The 14767-nt window shown below is 35.4% G+C and overlaps 1 protein-coding gene and 1 long non-coding RNA gene across 2 annotated transcripts in view; one reads left to right on the forward strand and one right to left on the reverse strand.

The window, feature by feature from the left end:
• The window catches only part of LOC110378459 (5'-3' exonuclease PLD3), a 570622-nt gene that overhangs the window by 260499 nt on the left and 295356 nt on the right, over positions 1-14767 (forward strand). The window lies entirely within an intron of this gene.
• Positions 12464-13583, reverse strand: LOC126054300 (uncharacterized). Its single transcript, XR_010276653.1, has 3 exons — positions 12996-13583; positions 12731-12906; positions 12464-12654 (listed from the first exon to the last, which is right to left on the reverse strand). It is a non-coding gene; the product is annotated as an uncharacterized LOC126054300 (long non-coding RNA).

Below are 14767 nucleotides of genomic sequence, written 5' to 3' on the forward strand. Positions count from 1 at the left end.
ATACGAACGTGAAGCGACGCGACGCGAAAACAACAAACAGTCAATTTCTTTTCGAGTGACTTTTGTGATGTAGCGCGGTACGGTATAGTGCAGCTTACATCCTTCGATTCGCTTTGGATCACTTCACGTTGATTCGCCCACGTAGGACGCAGTCATTATTACTGGTTCCTAGGTGGTACCTATGATGCAAGATGGTTACAGGCGTCCTATTGTGCCTATTGGTTTAGCTGGAGTGTTGACTGGTTCCAATTGTGGTGAGACGACGGTTCGTGCTACGAATGACCCTGGGCGATTCTAACAATCACACTGTCACAATACAATGACTGTTAGGAACATAACCAATTGTGTATGGAACTAGGGATAGCTTGTTAAGGAGAATTCTTGTGGCTGTTACGCAGCAAAGTTGGAAAATCGAACAAAATTTGAATTTGGAGATATACAATCGGACTGGCTATATAAATCGGGCTTTGCAGTTATGGCCGTCGATATATTGAAAATTGACACTCACCAACAGAAAGCCATTTATGCAAAGAAAAAAAAAACAAACCAAAGAAATAAATCATAAACGTATGATTTACAACAGGCTGAACAACTTTGAGCCTATAACTTAACGACTACTAATCAGGAGATGACATAATAAAAGTGAAAAAAGAAATCCCTGGCATAAAATATTCGAACAGGCCCCTTTCAGATGACGTCGCACGGGCATAAATATTCTCTGACTTGAATGAAAGCGTAGTAGCTGGACTGTAAGTAGTGGTCAGAGCAGAGGGTAACTAAGAATCTATTATTTTCCTTATATGCAAAAAATACGTATTCTGAGTGCTGCTTCACTCTTATTATTATTCGTAGACTATAAGCTACTTCTAATTTTGATTTTTGAGTGACGTTGACTTACACCAATATTTCTCGAAAAGTAACAAAGGTCTTGATATTTTCCTGTCCTTATATAGTAGTTTAGCAAAGTGACAGATTTGCTATTTGATTATGGATTAAATAACGTAAGGATTTTCAAACCTATCCCTACTTTGGTATTAAAGTCTCTAGTGCCATTTCAAGTTATTATACATAATTAATATTTATTCATTCCTTCTCAGCCAAAATAAAATTTAATTATTAAAACACAAACCAAACTACAACCTACCACACAGCACCACGCAGCATTTAAAAGCAAAGCCTTAAGTGCTAACCGCCGATTATCCAGATTATATGACCATTGTAAATCATCTAATACTTAGCCTCCCTCTGCACTTCGATATGGGCCCATGTGAACTATGAACTATAAAACTGAAGCATTGCCTTTATCACACAAAAGGGCTCCATATCTCGTTATGTAGGTCCAACAATGGATTCTGCCGTAAAAATTGCAAATAAGCCAGTTTTTATTATGGATGGGTCCCGTAATGAGATGGACCGGCGGAATTTATTGTACTAAAAATGAGTAATATCATATTTCTATATTAAGGTTTTAGTATCAGGTTCGAAGCAAAAATCTGATATAGGTAAGTATGTACATATAAAATACATACGTGTACCTGTCTTGTTTGCTAAGATCACAAGTCACGGGCGAATGTTGTGATAGCGATAGCAATTTAATTAGCGCCAAGACAAAGGATAGAAAGAGCAAACACCTTATTATTGGCCTTTGTTAATCTGAAATAATAGTAGATCTGGATTGAAATAGTGAGACAAATAAATAAATACAACCCGTGATTGATTTAGTAAATTGGGATGATATATCTATCTTAGGAATGGAGTCTAAAAATCAATTATCGAAATGAGGCTGCACTATTCTTGATATGAGCTAAACTCTAAATTAAATTGAAAGCTTAGGTACAGATATGAGAGGTGTAGTGTTAATAATAAAAAAAAACCTTTGACAGAGAAGGCTAAGTTATCTAACGTCTTAACGATATAAAAGAAATTGAAACAATCCTTAATGAACAAAGTGAATGAAGACTCATTTTACCATTTGATATCCCACCCATTAACGTTCTTAATATTAGCAATATGATACTTGAAGCCAATGTAACAGCCGTTGAACATTTTGAAGAGCCATCAGTCCACGACCAGCTAGACGTTTGTCCCTGAAGTCTAGACAATGACGGCTTAGATGCCAATAAGGACTCTTTACCAGCACATTGAGTGTAACGCTTGTAAAAGGATGTTTGCAAAGAAAACTGACTCGAGTCTATTGAAAACTGTTGATCTTGGAAAGTTATCGGAATATTGTTTAAAATGATGAGCGTTTTCATGAGGGATAGAATTAGGCTTTGATGTTAAGTTTATTAGAGTTAGTCTTAATAAACTTTTTTGTTGGACTCTTCTAATGGATCATTTGTCTTATTTCAATGATTTAGTAGATGCTTTACTCGACATGATATACGCTTAGGGATACACTAGTGATTTCTCCAATTATTTTTCACTTACATCTTTTGCAGTGTTTCGACCAAAAGTATTTACATTGAATTCAACCATTCCTTTTACCCATGACTCAGAAATTTGGTCCTACTGACCGCGCCTTTAAAAGTCGCAACCACATCTTCGAACGGGGAGGCGGCCATGATGATTTCCAATTACCTCCAATGCGCTGTTCATCATACGCTGGCAGGGTCCACGTCACTTTCACAATCTCTCATAACAGTTTACTGTGCAACCTGAAGGGTAACAAATTATAACCTTTTTTGTTTCAACTGTATGAGTAAACCTTTATGTTGAAATATTAGACGTTTTCTTAAAGAGTTTCGAGTAGGTTTTGCGAACTTTTTGTATGATGTGGTTTCTTAGGGTTCCAGACCGCTGAAGGTAAAAGGTATCAAAAGATCCGCGTGATCAATTGGTGTTTGAGTCTGATTCTGGGCCTGGGATTTTTTTTGAGTCGTTCAAAAAGTCAATGTTTTGCAAATTTTATTTCCAAACATGATAATCTAAAGTAAAATAATAATATTAATGTCAGTAAATTCATCAGCAGATATAAGACACAATGTGCTAACTCTGCCTGAGGCAATCTAGCAAAAATGTTTACCGTTCGATTGCGTAGACTTTTTCTGGAAGCCCACACGATACATTTTCACTTTTTTCTTTATGGAAATGTCAATAACAATGTCAACAAACAGACGATCAAAAGGGTTTACGCCTACATACTAAACTTCTAAGAAACGTAGTTTCCCAAAATCTTATTTATTGTACTGAGAATTAACATCATAAAGACGAATCTAAGATCCGTCAATACATAGATCATATTTAAAAAAGGAATTCATGTTTATAATACGTTTTTAAATTCCATATTATTGGACAGTTATTGTCAGAATGGAATGGATTAAACCTTCATGTTACCAATATGGTGTTGTGATGTGTCAAAATATTCTAAATTCAAAATGTTTCGACATTGTACTTGCATATATGCTTATTCCTTTGATTTTCAGAAGTCGACGAAAGTATTTTAAAACAACATTTTGTTACGTATAAAAATTGTCGCTATTATTCGTAAAATATTTTTAAATTTTCTGGGCTTTTACTTCTCTTACCAAATAAATATAATCACTGATTTCTTTGACATCGCTAATTTTAAAAGATTTTTCTAAAAATTTTAAAGCCCATAGTTACAAAAATTTAAGTTCGTATTCAAAATAAAATAATATTAATTTATGTAGTAACAACTCATCCAACACTATAATATTGTACCCTTCACTTCATACAACTTATGCTTTCATTACCAACGTAAAAGCCTTTCATATCGCTAATTCACTGTCAAGTGCTATGAAAAAATACGCACGAATCCTCTACAAAATACATACAACTCCAACTTAAACAATCACCAACTTTACGAGCATTTAAATAAAGCACATTTTTGAATAACGAATTTTATCATAAACGTCATAACGTAACTGCAGTGGTATTGAAAATTAAACCGTGATGCATTGAAATTAAGGTTGAATATTGTGCAGTGTGACTAGTCGGAATTTAAAGTAGCAAAAATGTATACTTACAAGAGTTACAAGTATCCATTTGGATATCTAGTTTCGCAGTGCGCCGCGTTCAATTATAATGACGAGACATCTATACATATAATAAAATGATAGGAAAGTCAAAACTGTACATTGAATATTTTTTTTAAAGAATACTTGGGGGGTGATCTATTATCGATTCTGAACCCAAATATATAGTTTTTAGAATTTTTGTCTGTTTGTCTGTATGTCTGTTTGTCTGTATGTTTGGTCTCACTGAACTCGAAAAGTACTGCATAGACTTAAATCAAATTTTGCATGAATATTACCTGGGAGCCGGTTCAACATATAGGATATATATTATCACGCTATCACCTACGGGGGATGAGCAATGAACGATAATTTCTGTTAACGTTTCTGCAACAGCGGGTGCAATAATGACACATATTTGAATGTTGAACTTTGTAAGTTTATCGGCCTATTATCAATCTTTACATAGAAAATAACGCTTTTATAAGTAACTTGAGCAAAAAACTGAATTTAAAGAAATGATATCTTAAAATTATAGATGAAGAAAATCATGCAGAAACAGATGTGCCATAAAACTGGTAGTAGGTAAAATATCAATGAAAACAGACTTCACTTTGTCATGGTATGTTCTTACTTTCAAGAAAAAATTATATGACAACGTGTGTATTTCGCTACTATAAAAACACTACAAGAAATATCAGCGCATCATCAGGGACATTTTTATAATTCTTTCACCATTAGAAAGCTACATTATCTGCGAGTAACATAGGGTATATTTTATCCCGGTGCGGGCAGTAGTTCCCATGGGAAGCGGCACCCACGTCCCGAAGAAATTATGAACTTCCCCACATTCTTAAAAAGTCTACATATGTTGTTCTGACATAATATAAGCTAATACCTCTCATAAACATGAATATCCATTCATTTCATCCAATAACAAACATGCATCACACTGAAAGTGCATTGCGAGTCTAAGATTTTATTATTATAAAAAAAAAACATTGTAATTAATATTCAAACATCCTTAAAAATAAGTTCCTGGTTTTAATATATTAGATTATTTTGAATTCACTTACATATAAATAGAAGGTCCTTATTAATATACTTTTTGAGTAATGAAGAATGTAGGCAAAATACGACCGAAAACATTGTGTCACTTCTAAAATTAACATCAATGGGAATAACTACCTGTCACAATACGTCAACAAGATGTCAACAGAAGACAAGAGTTCGTTCGTTCTGAAAACGTACAAACTACGCGTCGCAGGCCAGAGACATACTTGCTTTCAACTTCGGATCACAAATCATCGAGCTAAGAATTATATCACAAATACACCGTTTACAATTACGAACAGTCACAGTCAGACCCACGGACTGAGTCTAAAAAAACACCTTTTATATAGCTACGTTTATATCATTTATATTATTCAGTTACAAAGACAGAATTACTATCAAACGTGTTTTCGCTAAATGTTCTATTAGTTTTTGCAAACATACATTCTCAACTCTGATCTCATGGAGGTGGCGCCCGGGTGTCACCACTGTGCGGACTGTGCGACCTATCGCACCCGGCCCCGGTTTAAACCATGATCTGGAGCGAGAAGAAATGGGATGACAAAGAATGAGGCGGCGGAGCGACTGAAAATTCCCAACTCTCATCCCAGCCACTGCGGTAAGACACCACGAAAGCCGGATGTCGAGAGACGACTCCCGGCCACCGTAGGCGTGAGCGATTAGTTTTGAGTGGGTCATCGACCTTCCGGCTTCTGGGAGACCCGCGCCCCTCAAGGAGATTCAGCAAACCCCTGTGAGGCCCACTAGGGCCAAAGCCTGACACTCCCTCACGCTGCTCAAACTGATGGCTGAGAATTACGTAACTTTCCAGGATGCCATGCAACGTGTTGCAAATGCCCAGGCCTTTGGGAGCTTGGTAATCCTTTTCTCCACCTTAACTTGAGTTTTGTGGTACATGAACAAATTAGAATAGTAATGAATTAGGTCATCTTCATCACGTATTTACCAACTCTTAATGTTCATCATGCACACCCGCTTCTCTAACTTTATTGAAGGATCACTAAAATTGTTTCAGTTAGTTTAACTACGCTACTATAGCCCGTTGTCAAACCTTTTAATAACAATTCTGTAGAAGTGTGAATATCGAATGTGTAATACATCGAATTTCCGTTTGTGCATTGCACAAAAACCAACGTTATGATTTTCGAGAAGTCAAAAGAGTCGGCCGGCTAAGAATTATATTCATCGTTGGTTAATTGAATACATTTTCAGAAACCACAATAACAGTAGGAACCAAAGCGAATGATCGCTTCATAGAGCTCTGATTTTCTCGAGGCGATCAAGTCAGTTCTGGTCTGTTCGTTCATCAGATCTTTGAAAGCGGTTCGATGATAATATACTGTTGTCCTGTTTACCTACGTGTGACACATAATATGGTATTTAAACGTCCTCCGCAAGAGAGCGAACGTTTGTGCTATTAATAAAGACGAAATTTTACCGTTGTGCAGTAGTGACGCACAGTATACACAGCACTTATGTTTCTTCTGATCTGCTGGCTCCACCAAGAAATGACAAATTGCGAGCGTACATTTTGAAAATCTTGGAAGAACTGCAGGCTTCAAGTGCCAACACACGAATTGGACTAACTCTCTCGGACGTATACTTTACCTGATCGTGAACTAATGCAAACATTTCGGTGGATTTCCAACATAACATAGTGAGTGAGTGCACAGAAAATCCCCGAAATACAAGTAGTGAAACTATGCGCTTGCCTGATGACTCAGTCATCATCCACCCAGCTATTCCTCAATTGTGTGGGTGTTGGCTTCCAGTCAAACCGAATCTTTTTGAGTACCAATGTTTACTTGGAGTGCCTATCTGATCTCTTCAACCCAGTGAACTAGACACCGCGTTATCCATGGTAAGTAAAACTGTTTGACAGACTTTCTGGCTCCTGATTTGTCGCAGCTGCTGCAGAAAATGTACAAATGACAACTTTGTCAGACCTTTGTTTTATGTGAGAATTACGTAATCATTTTCCAACTCGGTTGACTAGATCCAGAGATTTCCACAACGTCACAAACTTTACTTCTTTTGTTTAGATAAATAGTCACACATCGTCGACACCACCTTGATTGATCAACCCGTGCTGCTGCTAAGTGGTAATCCTAATTATATTGTTATGTAAAAGAATACACCTACGCTACGGCATAAGTAGTATTTTGACAATTCCAAATTGCCCACGCAGACGAAGTCGCGGGCAACAGCTAGTAGACAATAATTGAATTGGAATGCAAACTGTTTTGACATTTGTCAAGGGGAAATAGAGTTCCATCGTGTAATCCAATTGGTTGATATAGAAACTATTTTTCTATTTAATATGGCGCAAGTAGTATTTTAAGTTGATTATGTAGGTATATTGAGATCATGTTCCTTTTATTATAATCAATGTTTCTAAGTGGAGAGGATACACTATTTGATAATGAATATCAGATGAGAACGGTTGACATTATACATATATTTTATCAGTTTCATGGGACGCGAGTGATACCACGAAAAACAGCTATAGTATTAAAAATCAGCCAAAGGTACCAACTCCTTTCGTTACATCATCTTTCCTTCATTAATTACTATCACTTAAATATTCTGTACACAGAAAGCATTATATCAATTAAGCAAACCAGGAGTTAACCTACATTCACAATTGTTGCGTGCCTCAATCGTCAATTAAATACTACTTAAGAACGTTTATTCAAACGACTATCAGCTTCATTAATGCACTATTAATTGCTCCAGTAATTTCTCTTACATGATATTTTGCATATTCCTTTAAATTACCCGTATCAACACATGATATTTTGCATATCGTTTAAATTACCCGTATCAACGTAAACAGACTCCGAACCACGGCTGAGAATTTTCTAATGGAAAAACTTTTAACACTAACCGCGATCAAATTGAATTATGAATTGAAAAAGGCTTTTCCAACACGTTTTCACAACGGACACACACAAGCATTCAATTATAAACATTTAAATAATAAACAGTATGTTTTTGTAATTTGTGAATTAGTTTTTGAAATGTTTGGGATAATTTTAATAATATGTCAGAAACAATCAAACATTTAATTCCATTAGAAAATAAGCAGGCTCATTTCTACGAAAACTTATTTGAAAAACTGAAAAATAATCGTCAGGTCAAATCTAAAGTAAAATATAAAATACTAGTACAAAATACATATTTGATGAGCAGAAAAGAATATGTTTCTTTTTTCTGCCATTATTTATTCAGTGGCATATCAAATATTTTTTCTAATTATCTGAAGTTTATATTTACATACATAGATTTTTTTTTCACTAAAACGAGTGAACCCCTAAACTGAAAATATCGTAAAAAAAATTCTCGTCACCAACCCGTGGGTATACTCCAAAATAGAGCACCAGACCACGCTATAGATAAACTGGATTGCAACTAAAAGTTTTCCATTGAAAACTGCAAACCAGCGACACTGCGTAGGACGACCTCTAATTAGGAACTACGCCTGAACTGTGACCGGCCCGTTGCTACAATGTTACTAGACATTATGTGCTAAAGGTACGGTTTTCAGGCTTTTTTTATTACCTACGCGTTTATGTTTAAATGGAGTTAGGCTTTTTAGTGTTTGCGGTTAAGTTTAATGAGGAAAGAAGGCTGTTTTGGCGAAGGTACGTATTTATTAGAATAAGATGTATTATTTTTATTCCTATTTCCTGAAATTGTTGTTCGCAATACGTGTCCTAAGGGAGTCTTTACGTAGTAAAATAGAGAACCTGTATTTCCGTATTAGACTCTTCTGAATCTAAACAGTAATAAAACCATCAGTCCACTTTTATAATTTTGTAGTTCTGAGTCCGAATTATAAAGAAGTCTGTTCAAATAATTGACGCTTTTTCAGCAACTAAGATCGTACCTCAACTAATATCATAAAACACTCATACGATAAGTACCAGCTACACAAACTATTAGCTTAAGTCAAATACGAACCAAAAGAAAATCATAAAAAATACCACTTTAAAAACCAAACGAACTGCAAGTCGTCTAGACTTTTTACAACAACGTTCCAGTCTTAAAAACCGAAAGTTAGACCCAGACTTCTGTACTAAAAGTACCTAAACGTAAACTAAACACAGAGAGTTGAGTGGCCGTTATTTTTAATGAGAAATAAACGGCAGGCTGTGGTTAGACCGTTCTTAACGAAGTCTGCAGCCAAATATCCCACGTCGTGGTGTCCATGAGTGTGTAATAAAACCTCGTAATTGCAGACCTTAATGCAGAGTTTCTTTTTTTTTCGGCGGCGTTTTCTCTATGGCTGGTTATAATTTTCGCGGGTTTAAGGCTGGAAGGAATAGGTCATTAGTCCGTACATTTTTAATGACTTTTGTCAAAGTAATTCGTAACAAGATGCATGATGAATTTATAATGAAAGTTAAGAAAAATAAAAAGCACGCGACTGCGTTAGCATGTACTAATGGTACATGAAAAAGAAAAAATACGTTGAATGGGGCGTTAATACTATTTATAATGCGATAATAAATATTAATCACCACCCATTAAATTCCTCATTCCATTGACACGATTCTATCAATATTCTAAACCTATCAATATAACGCTGCGTCATAGAACTCATTTTTCACATTACATCGTGGGAAACGCGTAATGTATGCAAAGTGCTGACAATTTTACGCTGCATCGATCTTCAAACTATAATCTATAGACTATCAGTAAGCTATAATAGCCCCGTGCAACTTGTAAAGAAAGTATACCAATTTGCAAGGAAAAGCTGGATTTATTTTTAAGTGATATCGATCTATACTTGGACTTATGATTAGTTGTTGCTATTTTATGCATTCGTAGCTGGACTTATGTCAAGTAGGTTAACTTCAATTATAGAAAATTACTTCGATAAACCCTCATTAAATACGCTTCGATGTAACTAATATTACTTGGAGAAATAGGGTAAACTCACCAGTAACTGGCCACTTAAGGACAGCGAGTTGTTCGTTTAAGTGCCATGGCGAAATGTGTCAAGAAATTAATATTCTTGTATCAACTTTAGTTAAAGCAAGTATCCATTTATCGTTATGAGTGAGTAAAAAATGAAACAACATAGAATTATGTAGTCATATTTTAATAGAATGAAAAAGTAGCATTTTTTAGTAGTAACTGGCCATTTAAAATTAGATATTAGCCACCATAATACCAATAACTGGCCATGCAAAAATAATATTTAAAATCAATTAAAATATATAGAATAAAGCAACTATATTAGAAATTAAAAACTTAAAAAACATAATAAAACAAATTCTAACAAGGTGGTTCTTAATTCGTAACAAAAAAACTACAACTTAGCTTAATTTCATGAGATCAGTATACCACAGTTCGTTTGCACTTAAATCATAGTATGGTAACGAGGAACTTGTCATTTGTAGTTATTGACGTGTTTAAATAAATAAATTACATCATCATCATCATCAGCATCATCAGATGTAGAGTAATCTCTCTCTTTGTAACAATAATGGCACAAAAAAGAATCACATTCAGCCTCAGGAATATGAATCCTGTGAGATAATGATATTCTCATGAAACTGTTTGTTACAGAGCCTACATAGGATCGCCCTTCTTGTTATTAGATTCAAACAATAGTCAGAACAAGTGACACATCGGTTTTTCTTATTTTCTAACAGTTTCTTAGACTCATCTTGACTATTCATAATTTTGTTAGTAGCAGTCTTTTTTGTTTTATTCTTTGGTTTTTTATTTGGTACATCATTCTCTTCTTGACTTTTTTTCTCTTCTCGTAATCTCTTCCTTTCTTCTTTTGCGGCATCTTCTTCTTGCTTTTTAAATTGTTTTTCTCTTATCTTGTCAACGTACTGATGTTTCACTCAATTTGGCGCTTTCGTTGTCGTTTGGGAAAATCGGGCAACTTTTGTTTCAGGTATTCAGGTATTTTGTTTCAGGTAGGGGAAAATTTACAAGAGTATGGTCAGACCTGCTGTCTTGTATGGATCAGAGTGCTGGCCCACAAAAGCGACGAATGCAAGACAATTGCATGCGGCAGAGATGAGAATGTTAAGAGGGATGTGTGGTGTTACGCGAATGGATAGAGTGAGGAATGAGTATATAAGAGGAAGTTTGAAAGTAGCGCCGGTATCAGAAAAACTGCGTGGAAACCGGCTGTCATGGAATGGGCATGTGATGCGGAGGAATGAGAATCATGTTGTGAGGAAGATGATGAGTATGAATGTGGACGGATATAGTGGAAGAGGAAGACCAAAGAAACGATGGATGGATTGTGTGAAAGTAGATATGGTAAGAAAGAATGTTACTTGTGAGATGACGGCAGATGTGCGCGTTTCTGTTACTCGATTCCCCGACGAGGTCACGTCACGCCATTCCTCAACAAAAACGCCATGCTAAAAATGAAGTCAAGACGTAAGCTGCATTTAGCATGTCTTCTCTTTGGAGTCATTAAATACCAACAGCCAGCTTACTTATATGGCAAGCTGAATTGGATTAATGACAGCCGCACATGCGCTAGAAGACAATGCTCGAAACAACTTTGCATCCAGCCACATAGAACCACGGCGTTTAGAGGGAGTTTCCGATATGCAGCAGCGAAAGTGTGGAACAATATTCCACCACCTATTAGAGTTATGAACACAGTCGATAGTTTTAAGAGACGTTTACGGCAGTACATGGTAGATGCGCAGCGGAAGCTCGATATGACGAAGGCAAATATTTCTATTACACAGGTCAACAGCATTTTTGGTGCAAAGGTGAAATATACAATTTCTTGTAGGATATTAGATACGTAATCGAAGTCCAGAACATAGAGTTGCACTAGCACGTAGGGATTTAGAGATATACCCCTCCTAAAGTACCAAAAACGCGATTTTAACGATATTTGACGATTTTTTTGAAGTACAGCAAAATAGTTTTTTTTGTTTCTATCTATAGCATTATATAGTACCACTCTTCCCGATTGAAATTCATTTTTATTTCCAACGTTAAGAGTTTAAATTTTCATGAAATATGTATACAGCTACGATAGTTCGATCTTCCCTATATTTCATTTGGCCTGTTAGTATGAAAAAACTCCACTTTAGTTATAAAATGGTATATATCGGGAAATAAAACTCGCAAAAATATAAATTAAAATGGGGTTAATGCGGGGAAAGTAGTACTATATGATGCTTTAGTTAGAAATTCCTATAAAATTCTGCTGTCCCCAAAAAATGACATCAAATTTCATAAAAAAACGCGTTTTTGGTACTTTAGGAGGGGTATATCTCTAAATCCCTGCGTGCTAGTGCAACTTTATGTTCTGGACTTCGATTACGTATCTAATATCCTACAAGAAATTGTATATTTCACCTTTGCACCAAAAAAAAAATTATAATTTGTTGACCAGTGTTATCTAAATTTTAAATTATATCAATAAGAAATGGATATAAATCTTATTTATATCGCCCACTTAGTATACTATTGTAGTTTTATGACAATGCGTGAGGCTAATGTGTATGTAATGTGTGTAGTGTATTCTCACAGCTTAAATTGAGTATTCCTGGTCTCTCTTGGGTCACCGGCCATGATGCGTTATGGGTGCGCCATGTCTGGAGGCCTGAAAGTAACAAATACCCGTCACAATATTGCAAATTGCAGCACATGTGCTTTATGCGTATAGCAGCGATACGTACCTTGTGGGTATGGCCTTCTGGCAATAGGTGCACCCTACGGCGTGTACGTGGTGCACGGTGATCATTTTTTGTACAGGGAAGTGAACTTTGCACTTGCAAACGTCTTATGTACCTTCGCCTGAATGCTTTTATTACCAAATACACGTTTTTTTCTCTCAAGAACGTAGGGTAGGTACCTAAAATGTAAAATTAATATCTAATAAAACAAATTGTATGTAGGAAAAAGTAGTAGGTAATAAATATAACTAACTATAAATATACTCACCCAATGTGGACTGCTGGCAACGAACAAAAAAACTGTTTTATGATTTTGCACAATTTCACAATTTATAATTGCTTGTTTGTGTTCTTCATTACTATATGTCGGCAATGAACGGTGGCACGCTGAGCAATGATAACAGATGTTGCAACCAGTTACGGCTCTTTGAATGTGTGCACACTGTAACATTTCATCTGTGTGAAATAAAATCGTCACTGAGCGATGCTTCCTCAGGATTGCGATTAGTCACGGTATGAATTTATTTACGTTTACCTCCACTTTTTATTTTTATTTAATTTTTGTGACTAATCCTTCTGATTATGACTTACGTTTCTTTTTTTTTGTTTTTTAAATAGTACATAGTTTAGTAGTTTTATTATTTTTTTTTCTATAGAGCATAAATCAGTTCATACCGATGGACATCCGCAACTCCGCATAGGTCCAGTTGAAAACCAGCGTCAGACACTAGCTGTCTGGCATAATGCTGAACTGGACCTATTTGACGCAACCTTTTGTCCTTTTATTTTGTTTTTTCTATGTGTATGTATGGTTTGTGTCAATAAATAAGTTTTCTTTCTTTCTTTCTTTCTTTCTTTCTTTCTAGATAGAAGAGTATGGAAGGAGAAAACATGCTGCGCCGACCCCAAATAAAATTGGGATAAGGGCAGGAGGATGATGATTTTGTTTCAGGTATTCCGAGAAAGGTATATTTGAGACAACAGAAATTGTTTTATTTGGATTGGATACCTTCATTGTTTTCAATAAATTTGATAGCATTTTCTATTGCCTCTTTAGAGTATTGGCATTTTTTTAAAGACATTTCAGAAAATCTGTCCAACAAAAAGAAATCCGTCAGTAACTGGCCATACAACTTTCAGTAATTGGCCACCCATGCCAGTTACTGATAAACATGTATATTTTTATCTGGATTTTTTTTACACGATAGTGTGCCTTATACTCATTCTAAATATGTTTATTTTTTCGTAAAATTCGGACATTAGCGTATAATTCAGTAACTGGCATGAGTGGCCAATAAATGAAAATACACAAAAATGAAAATCAATAACTGGCCACCCAACTAATCTCGCTTTATTATAGATACTGACAGAATAAAACTTTACAAAACGATCGTTTACCATCTATACAATACCACAAACACAATCAACTCACGTTTACTACACGAAGTATTACAAAATTCACTTTTAAATTCAATCATTACCTTAAAAAAAAATTAAGGATTTACCGTTCACGTCGGAACTCGTACGCGTGCTGTCACAAAATGACCGATATTTTTGGCGCTAGTGTTCATAGAGGAAAAAACTGTCACTATAATGAAAGCTAGTTGAGTAGGTAATACTAAAAATAAATAATAGATGGCGTTCTATGAGAATAGTTCTTAATTTATGCAGTCAAAGTGAATAGTGGCTAATAATTGAAAGTGGCCAGTTATACCTCGGTTTACCCTATTATGTGAAAAACGAACTCAAAATTGTTGTGGACTGATACCACCAAAAGTGCATTACGGTATGCAGGAAACAAGGCAATGCTTTCATCATATGAATCATCATCAGATGGTGAAAACTAATTGAGGCCAATTTGAAGATAGCGCCGGTTATTAGGTAAACTTTTGAATACCGGACATTTCAATAAAAAATTAATGACCACTAATACTCCTACTTATAGTCTTTAATCGATACATTCACGGAAATCAAAAACAATTACGATAAGTACCTAAGTACTGTAGGATAAGATGCCAATTTCACCCAACAAACGACTAC

Source organism: Helicoverpa armigera, chromosome 7, assembly GCF_030705265.1.
Source record: "Helicoverpa armigera isolate CAAS_96S chromosome 7, ASM3070526v1, whole genome shotgun sequence".
Classification (NCBI taxonomy): Eukaryota; Metazoa; Arthropoda; class Insecta; order Lepidoptera; family Noctuidae; genus Helicoverpa; species Helicoverpa armigera.